This window comes from Panicum virgatum, chromosome 9N, assembly GCF_016808335.1.
Source record: "Panicum virgatum strain AP13 chromosome 9N, P.virgatum_v5, whole genome shotgun sequence".
Lineage (NCBI taxonomy): Eukaryota > Viridiplantae > Streptophyta > Magnoliopsida > Poales > Poaceae > Panicum > Panicum virgatum.
Window position 1 is genome coordinate 74,328,888 of NC_053153.1, and position 9,435 is coordinate 74,338,322.

Genomic DNA, 9,435 nt, shown 5'->3' on the forward strand with positions numbered 1-9,435 from the left:
CTGTGCTCCTGGGCTGTGTCTAGGCGTAGTATGACTTCTTGGGCCATATGGAGCTTCAATCTAGCATCAAAGATGATGGTTCGACTCCAAGCTTTAAGTGCTTTCCCAGTGATGAACAATTTGTGTCCCAGTCTGTAGAATGGTTCAGTGTGGCTTGTTGTTCGTGACCAAGCATGTTGTACAACCTCTTGAATGTACGACCTCTTGAAAGCATGGGAGTTTAGTCCAGAAGTTTTCGAATTTGAAGGGAGTCAGTCGCTGTGGGCCAGACATGTGAGCTAGCAAGAGCGGGCAGTGGTCGGAATGTGAGGAGGAGAGCACATGCTCGTCAAAAGTCATGTCCCATGCCTGGTTGCAGAAGAATCTATTTAACCGCACCAGTGTCGGCGAACGTCTTTCATTGCTCCAAGTAAACCTTCTATTTTGCAAATGGATTTCCTTGAGCTCACAGTGTAGGTAAACGGGTAGGATACGCTAGCATCACTACCACATATACCCAAGATACTTGCGAGTAGAAGATCATAGATCGTTACCACTAGACGCGCAGCGCAGCGGAAGAAGTCGCGCGTCGATGTAGAGGAAGTAGTCGATCACGTCCCACGAACCGAGCTCCTCGTACTTGATCCCAGCAGCCGATCAGCGCAGCAGTCGTAGCAGCGCCTCCACAGAGTCCACACGTACGGGGATGAAACGCCGGGCGTCGGTGTGCTAGCACTGCACGCACGGCATGGGCGGCGGCCGAGAGAGAGGGAGGGGCGGCGGCTAGGAGGTGGCACGGCTCATAGGGGTCTCGCCCCCTAGCCCCTCCCTCGTATATATAGGGCGTACTAATGGGTTTCTATCTCATAGGCCCATTAGTAACCCTAATCCCTCTTGGATCAATATCCTCTTGTGCCTTTAAACCGTATTGTGATGATAGGCTCTTAGGCATATCACCAACAATCTCTCACTTGCCCTAGAGACAATCATACAGGCAAGCTTTCCAACATTCCAAACCCCTTAAGTGTGTGACCCATTACGTTCATGTGTAGGTGGTCGTGATCGGAAATTATTTCCGAATCACAAGTCTATAGCGGCACCTAGCAGGGCATAGTGACTCACAAATACACATAAAAGATCATATCGGCTGAACCTTAGATATACTCATACACCGATCCCTTTGCCACACGATACCAGTCAAGCTCAAAGCGAGATGCGTGCCACCTTTGTGATAGCTCGACCATTCTCTCGATCTAATAGTGGATTCTATTCATAACTAACCTTTAGTCATCATGATTAACTCTTTAATCACTTTGGCATGCCCATGCACTTTCAAATCCAACTATCTCGAGGGGCCCAGAGATATCTCTCCCGTTATCTAGGAGGGGCAAATTCCATCTTGATCCGCTCACATCCCATTCCAAGTTTCATGACACACCTGTAATCTACTTTTGTAACTACCCAGTCACGGAGTAGTGTTTAGCAGCCCCAAGATGCACCACTACACACAGTGAGAAACAATGGCGATCTCAGGTCTAAGGATCCAGTAGGTATAACACTCAAGAACAACTGATGGCACATACAAAATAACAATCCCAACATTGTCTTGGAGTGGGTCAATCCAACACCATGTTCACCAACATGTGTCCACATCATTAATCCGATATCTCCATATCCATGATCCGTGAAACATGATCATCAATTAATGCATATGCTAGTCTCAACGTCGTTGTTGTCCCACACAACGACATAAACTAGGGATAATTTAGAATCATATCATTGTCAACAAAGAGTTTCACGAACAAGTCACATACTTGATAATTAATGTAAAAATAATCATCCATGGAACAAATAACAATTATTTATCATTACATAAACATACTCATGACACAAAAATCTCCCACGCACACTAGAATTACTGATGTAAGTATCTAATACCCATAGATCTCATGTGCGCCTCATGCTTTGGTTGTGGGAGAGGCTTCGTCAACGGATCAGCAACGTTTGAATCCGTGTGCACCTTGCAAACCTTCATATCACCTCTCTCAACAAAGTTACGGATGAGGTGATACTTCCGCAGTATATGTCTGGACTTTTTAGTTGTTTAGGCTCCTTTGCTAGTGCAACGGCACCACTATTATCACAATAGAGGTCCACTGGACTGGACGCACTAGGAACAACACCCAAGTCAGAAACAAACTTTCTGATCCAAACAGCTTCTTTTGCAGCTTCGGAAGCTGCAATATACTCGGCCTCTATCGTCGAATCAGCCACTGTATCTTGCTTGGAACTCTTCCAGCTCACTGCCCCACCATTGAGGCAGAAAACAAAACCGGATTGCGATTTGAAGTCATCTTTGTCTATTTGAAAACTAGCATCGGTGTAACCCTTTACAAGGAGCTCATCTTCGCCTCCAAATATTAGGAACATATCCTTAGTTCTTCTCAAGTACTTAAAGATACTCTTTACAATTGTCCAGTGAGCTTCACCGAAATCTGACTGATACCTGCTCGTAACACTTAGAGCAAAGGAAACATCTGGGCGCATGCAAAGCATAGCATACATGATCGACCCTATGGCTGAAGCATAAGGAATCGTACTCATCCTCTTTTGCTCATCAGGTGTCGTAGCACATTGACTCTTGCTTAGAGTAATGCCATGTGACATTGGCAAGAAACCTTTCTTGGAATCTTGCATATTGAACCGATTCAATATCTTGTCAATGTACGTGTCTTGGCTTAATCCAATTAGCCTTTTTGATCTATCTCTATAGATCCTAATACCCAGAATATAAGCCGCCTCTCCTAAATCCTTCATCGAAAAACTCTTTTTCAATGAGGTTTTAACAGCTTCAAGCATTGGAATATCATTTCCGATCAGTAATATGTCATCCACATATAGGACCAGAAACACAAGTGCGCTCCCACTAGCCTTTTTTGTAAACACAAGGCTCATCTTCATTCTTGATGAAGCCAAACCCTTTGACCACTTCATCAAAACGAATATTCCAACTCCGAGATGCTTGCTTCAATCCATAGATGGGCCTCTGAAGCTTATATATTTTCACAGCATTTTTAGGATCGACAAAACCTTCAGGCTGTGTCATATACACATCCTCACTTAGATGTCCATTAAGGAAAGCGGTTTTGACATCCATTTGCCATATCTCATAGTCATAATATGCGGCAATTGCTAGGAGAATCCGAACAGACTTTAGCATTGCGACGGGCGAAAAAGGTTTCTTCATAGTCAACACCTTGAATTTGTCGGAAACCTTTCGCCACCAATCGTGCCTTATAGATGTGAACATTTTCATCCATGTCTAATTTTTTTCTTAAAAATCCACTTACAGTCGACAGGTCTTACACTTTCAATTTGATCGACCAAGTTCCAAACTTGATTATCATGCATGGATTTTAACTCGGATTCCATGACTTCAAGCCATTTGTCGGAGTCGGGTCCCATCATTACTTCTTTGTAGGTCAAGGGCTCGTCATTTTCCATCAATAATACGTGGCGCTCCTCCGTAATAAGGAGGTTGAGCTTGTCAGTAGCGCGACGTGCCCTTATAGACCTTCGTGGGGCTGGTGCCACAACTACGGGTTGTGCAACATCTTGCACATCCCGTGGATGTTCAGTGGTTGCTGAAACAGTTTCGGGTGTTTCCTGAATTTCTTCAAGTTGCACCTTGCTCCCACTAAATCTTTTTGAGAGAAACTCCTTTTCTAAGAAAACACCATTGCGAGCAACAAACACTTTGCCTTCCGCCTTATTGTAAAAATAATATCTTTTGGTTTCCCTAGGATACCCCACAAAGAAGCATTTGTCTGACTTTGGAGTGAGCTTATCTGACATCAAATGTTTGACATAAGCCTCACATCCCCAAACTTTGAGAAAAGATAATCCGGGACGCTTCCCAGTCCATATCTCATATGGTGTCTTCTCAACAGACTTACTTGGAACCCTATTCAGTGTGAACGCTGCAGTTTCAAGAGCATAACCCCAAAATGACAATGGAAGATCAGCTTGGCTCATCATGGACCTAACCATGTCCAACAAGGTTCGGTTCCTCCGTTCGGATACCCCATTCCATTGAGGCGTTCCGGGCGGAGTTAGCTGCGGAATAATTCCACATTGCTTCAAATGATCACCAAATTCAAGGCTCAAATATTCTCCTCCACGATCAGATCGCAGAAATTTAATTGTCTTGCCTAATTGATTTTGTACTTCATTCTGAAATTCTTTGAACTTTTCAAACGATTCAGACTTGTGCCTCATTAAGTAGATATAGCCATATCTACTAAAGTCATCAGTGAAAGTAATGAAGTACTGAAAACCACCTCTGGCTATTGAGCTCATTTATCCACATACATCGGTATGTACAAGCCCCAACAAGTCACCCGCCCTCTCACTATGACTAGTGAAAGACGCTTTGGTCATCTTTCCAAGCAAACAAGACTCACATGTGTCAAATGATTCAAAATCAAATGAGCTTAACAATCCATCTTTATGGAGTTGTTCAATGCGCTTCTCATTTATATGACCTAAACGACAATGCCAAATAAAAGTGGGATTCAAATCATTTGGTCTAAGCCTCTTAGTATTAATGTTACAGACCGATTTATCCTCAAGATCAAGAACATATAATCCATTCACCAATGAACAATGAGCATAAAAAATACCATTGCAAAAAATAGAACAATGTTTGTTCTCTATTACAATCTTAAAATCATCAACTTCTTCAAGACATGAAGAAGAAATAATGTTCTTGCTCAAAGCAAGAATGCAATAACAATTATTTAATTCCAAAACTAATCCGGAGGGTAGAGGCAAGTGGTAAGTGCCGACCGCCAACACCGCAACCTTTGCGCCATTGCCGACACGAACGTCCAACTCGCCTCTTGCAAATCTTCTAGTCTCACTTAGACCCTGCAACGATTTGCAAGTGTGAATCATCGATCTAGTATCAAATACCCATGATTCACTAGAAGATAATGCAATATTTATTTCTATAACATTTATACCTGAAGTGGAAGTCTCACTTCCCTTCTTCTTCTTCTTTTCTTCCAAGTACTTCTTGCAGTTCCTAGATCAATGTCTCTTTTCATGACAGTGGAAGTATTCATCCTCAGAAGTAGGGCCAGATTTGGCCTTAGGTGCTGGCTTTAGCTTAGAGCCCGAAGACTCACCACTGGAACTCTTTTCCTTGCCTTTACCTTTGGGATTAGGAGGCGTCCAACGCTTCCTCTTTTTGTTCCCCTTCTGAATCATCATCACATGATTGGGATTCTTCTTAATGCTCTCCTCTACTGTCTTTAGCATCCCATGCAACTCACTCAATGTTTTATCCAATCCATTCATCTGAAAGTTCATGATAAAAGGCTCATAGCTCGTCGGGAGCGACTGGAGAATAACATCAGTAGCCAAGTCTTGGTGAAGTTCAGAACCAAGTCTGTCTAAAGTCTCAATGTAACCAATCATTTTGATCATATGAGGACTGACTGGGCTACCTTCTGGCAGCTTGCACGCAAACAAGGACTTTGAGATATTGAACATCTCAGTCCTAGCTTGGTTCTGAAACATCCCACGCAGCCCATCGATAGTATGACAGGAAAATAAACATCACAGGCATATAATCATGTTATATTGTGAATAGTATGTCCTCTTGCATCACAATGGGCTCCATCGCCATGGCTCCAAGGTGACCTCCATTGCCATCCGTCCTGACTTGTGGTGATCATCATCGCCATCATGATTGAAGCCTCCATGAAAAGATACTAAGCTACTACATCTAATAGCTAGTGAAATAATTACATAAGGATTCAAACATCACAAGTCGACACGCATGTCGTTATACAATAATGGTGCAACCTCAACCCGGTTGTGTTAACTTGCGACACGCAGGCCGCACAAATCATCACATACATCATCACATGACATTGAGGCCATACCATTCACATCACACCCTGCAAAAACAAGTTAGGCGTACAATGTGTTCTACCAAAGTAGCGCTTAGGAAGCCGCTATAGCGAGAAAGCAACGGCGGTCTCAGGGCAGCGCCCTGAAAACCTCACTGAATTACACAGATCGCATCTATGGAATCCCTATGAAAATCTCATCAGAGTGATCGCATCACCTCAAATCCGAGCCATTCATAATGCCTCAATTTTTACTAGGTCAATCACATTGACCGTGCAAACTTTGCACTTGAGAGACTGCATCTACACATGACCTCGATCTGTTGGTTCAATCTGCTGACTATGCACACAGTTAGTCCCTGATGGTGATTCCAGCCGGTAGGGACATGTCGTATGCATAACAGAGAAAGAACACGAACTAATCTTTTGTCACATGCCGCGCAATCAACTCGCTCCAGTTTTAACCCCTTATGACCAATTGATCTAATCAAACCGTGCAAAAGTAATAGATCCAATCTACTACAACAACATATCATCTATATGCTAATGATCCAGACCAAAAACTACGCAAGATGGCTCTGGTACCACTGTAGGTAAACGGGTATGCTACGCTAGCATCACTACCGCATATACCCAAGATACTTGCGAGTAGAAGATCATAAATCGTTACCACTAGACGCGCAGCGCAGCGGAAGAAGTCGCGCGTCGATGTAGAGGAAGTAGTCGATCACGTCTCACGAACCGAGCTCCTCGTACTTGATCCCAGCAGCCGATCAGCGCAGCAGTCGTAGCAGCGCCTCCACGGAGTCCACACGTACGGGGATGAAACGCCGGGCGTCGGTGTGCTAGCACCGCACGCACGGCATGGGCGGCGGCCGAGAGAGAGGGAGGGGCTACGGCTAGGAGGTGGCGCGGCTCACAGGGGTCTCGCCCCCTAGCCCCTCCCTCGTATATATAGGGCGTACTAATGGGCTTCTATCTCATAGGTCCATTAATAACCCTAATCCCTCTTGGATCAATATCATCTTGGGCCTTTAAACCGTATTGTGATGATGGGCTCTTAGACATATCACCAACACACAAAAGTTTAGAGTCGTCCGAAAACTTCTCATAAGCCACATGTTTAAATTGCGGTTGTTTTTGTCTGTAGCCCTATAAATGAGGTTGAAGTCTCCCAACAGCAGCCATTTTGCGTCGTTAGGCGGTTTGATTTGCCGTAGGTGGCGCAGGAAGATTTCCTTTTCAACCAGTCGTGAAGGCCCATAAATACCTGTCAAGACAAAGGATGCGGCTGTGTCGCGTACGATGACAGTTGACGTAATGGAGAATCTACCGGTCTGGACTGTGTTGTTTTGTTTGAGGTTTACTATATCATTGGTTTGATTTAATTTGAGAAGGATGATGGGTGGTGGGCTGGGCTGGGCTGGTTTTAAAGTTGACATCTTTTAATCTCTTCTTCGTTTCTAAAGTAAAGTAAGGATTGATTCCTTGATCTGTTATTCGAAATACTAATCGGATCCGGATAGCCATATATTGAGAGTCCAACAGCATTTAGAATTAACGCTTAACAAGTAAAATAGAAAACAGTTGAAGTCCTCAACTGAGGACACGTACCACATACGATATCTCTATTTCTATTTTTCTACTACTTACTAAAGCAAGCAATGATTCCTTGATCCATTAACTGGAGTCCTAATCGAAATCGGAGTGACCGTATATTGAGTTAAGAATCCAAAACCATTTAGAATTAGTGTTTACCGAGTAAAATAGAAAAGGACTAAATTCTAGACCGACATGTACCATATTATTATTTATAACTAGGTGATACCCCGTGCGTTGCTACGAGATTTCTTAAATAAAATTTTAATATGAAAGTAGAAACACTAAAGTGATTGCATGACAATATTCATAAAAAATTAGTAGAAGACATAAATAGATGGTCCTATCCTAGTGGATAGTGATGTGAAATCTAATATAATGGGTTCCTATAAGTTGTGAATACATAGCTTGTATGTTGAGAGAAATAAATGATATGCATTTTCTACTTGCATGCTATTTTTTTATCGGATCCGGTAAAAATTGATAAGCTAATAGAAGAATTAGAACATTTGATCACATTATAGAATAATAGATGATGAAAAAATAACGTATGTATGTATATGACTTTACGTTAATAGATTAATGATTAAAAATATTGCACATAGTAGAGATGACATGGACATTTTTTGTTTATAGGATTTGGTAAAAATCAATACGCTAATAGAAGAAACATCAATACAATATTTGATCATATTATATACGAATAAGTGATGAAAAAATAACGTAACTATATGATTTATATTAATAGACTAAAAGTTAAAAGTATTGCAAATAGTAGAGATGATATGGATATTTTTGTAATTAATAATGAAATATGAATAGATTGCACGAAAGGTTGTAAGTTAGTGTGACACTTTTTTTTTATAACATACGATGCCTGTATTATGCAGTAAGGACAACGTACGAAGTTAGTGTGACACTTAGTGGGGGATGATGTGAACACATTGCATGTAGAGAGAAATAGTTAGTGGGTACCATCTATATAGGTTATATAGATGTATAATTTTATATACTAATTAATATGTTTATATATTTTTCCGTAGCAACACACCAATACATTTGCTAGAAGATACTTCCTCGGTCCCACAAAAACTGCTCATCCATTAAAATTTGCCCTATAAAAACGGTTCATTTAGATTGTAATGAGGTTCATTTAGTTAAAGCAATGTTAAGTAAAAAAACTATTAAGTAGATCAGAAAGTTATGGGAAATCAAATACTTAAAGTAGAAGCTATTTTTCTATTTCCAATGTATTTGTATTTATTAAGGATGTCGGGTAATAAGGTATAATTAATTAGAAAAGTAATAAGTTAATTTTTTATTAGTATTGTGTGTAAAATTTTCTAAATGAACAGTGTGAAAATTTCTAAACGAATGATCTTCGGGGATGGAGAGAGTATGGGTCTGTTTGGCAGAGCTTCGGCTCCTCCAAAAATAGCTCCGGCTCCAGCTGTTCTGGTGGAGCGGCTTCTCTGGTGGAGCTGGAGCCGTTTCGAAGAATGTTTGGCAAAACGCTTCACATATTTTCATGAATGGATTGAAGAGGTCAAATGTCTAACATGCCCTTTAGCTATTTTTTACTTTTTCCCACTTTCGTTTTCCTTTTCTTTTCTTTCCTGCATTCTCTTCTTATCCGTTCCCTCCCGTGCGCCTCCTTCCACCGTGGCCGGCGGCATCCGCAGCATCCCGTGCCGCCTCCACCCGTCGCCGGTGGCCTCGGGCGCGGCTCCTCCTCCCGCCACCGCCGACCTCGGCCTACGGCCCCACCTCCCGCGGGCGGCGGCCTCTGCCCGCACCGCCTCCTCCCGTCGGCGGCGGCCTCTGCCTGCGCCTCCTCCTCCCGCCGCCGGCCAGCCTCCCGCCTCGCCCCGCCCCGCCGCCAGCCGGCCTCTGCCCCGCCTTGCCGCGAGCTCCCGCCGTTGGCCGGTCTCCCGCACTG